Here is a 1,256-nt window from a genome sequence, read left to right as displayed (position 1 = left end):
TCCAATAGTCGGGTCACCTTGAGTGTAATCTCTCTAGTAGTCAGGCCCCATTAAGAGTAATCTCTCCGATAATCGGGTCATCTTGAGAGTAATCTCTATGATAGACGGGTCACCTTAAGATTAATCTCTCCGATAGTCGGGTCACCTTGAGGGTAATCTCTCCGATAGTCAGGCCACATTAAAAGTAATCTCTCTAATAGTCGGGCCACCTTCAGAGTAATCTCTCCAATAGTCGGGTCAACTTGAGAGTATTCTCTCCGATAGTCGGGTCACCTTTAGAGTAATCTCTTCGATAGTCAGGCCACATTGAGAGAAATCTCTGCCATAATCGGGCGACTTTGAGAGTAATCTCTTCGATATTTGGGTCACCTTGATAGTAATCTTTCTGATAGTCAGGTAACCTTGAAAGTAATCTCTAAGGTAGTCAGGCCACATTGAGAGTAATTTCTTCGATAGTCGGGCCACCTTGAGAGTAATCTCTCGGATAGTCGGGCCACCTTGAGAGTAATATATCCGATAGTCTGGTCACTATTAGATTAATCTATCCAGTAGTTGGGCCATATTGAGAGTAATCTCTCCGATTGTCGGGCCATCTTGAGAGTAATATCTTCGATATTTGGGTCACCTTGAGAGTAATCTTTCCGATAGTCGGGTCACCTTGAAAGTAATCTCTAAGGTAATCAGGCCACTTTGAGAATAATTTCTCTGATAGTCGGGCCAATTTAAGAGTAATCTCTCTGATAGTTGGGCCACCTTGAGAGTAATCTCTCCGATAGTCGAGTCACTATTAGAGTAATTTGTCCAGTAGTTGGGCCATATTGAGAGTAATCTCTCCGATTGTCGGGCCACCTTAAGAGTAATCTCTCCGACCTAGAGAGTAATCTCTCTGATTGTTGGGTCACCTTGAGAGTAATCTCTCCGATAGTCGGGTCACTATTAGAGTAATCTGTCCAGTAGTTGGGCCACATTGAGAGTAATATCTCCGATTGTCGGGCCACCTTGAGAGTAATCTCTCCAATACTTGGGTCACCTAGAGAGTAATCTCTCCGATAGTTGGGTCACCTTGAGAGTAATCTCTCCGGTATTTGGGTGACATTGAAAGTAGTCTCTCCGATAGTCGATCTACCTTAAGAGTCATCTCTCCGATAGTCGGGTTACCTTGGGAGTAATCTCTCTGATAGTTAGGTCACCTTAACAGTAATCTCTCAGATAGTCGGGCCACCTTGAGAGTAATCGCTCTGATAGTCGGACCACCT

This window comes from Nicotiana tomentosiformis, chromosome 11 (genome assembly GCF_000390325.3).
Source record: "Nicotiana tomentosiformis chromosome 11, ASM39032v3, whole genome shotgun sequence".
Taxonomy (NCBI): domain Eukaryota; kingdom Viridiplantae; phylum Streptophyta; class Magnoliopsida; order Solanales; family Solanaceae; genus Nicotiana; species Nicotiana tomentosiformis.
The sequence above is the reverse complement of the archived record's forward strand: the minus strand, read 5'-3'. Positions refer to the sequence as shown.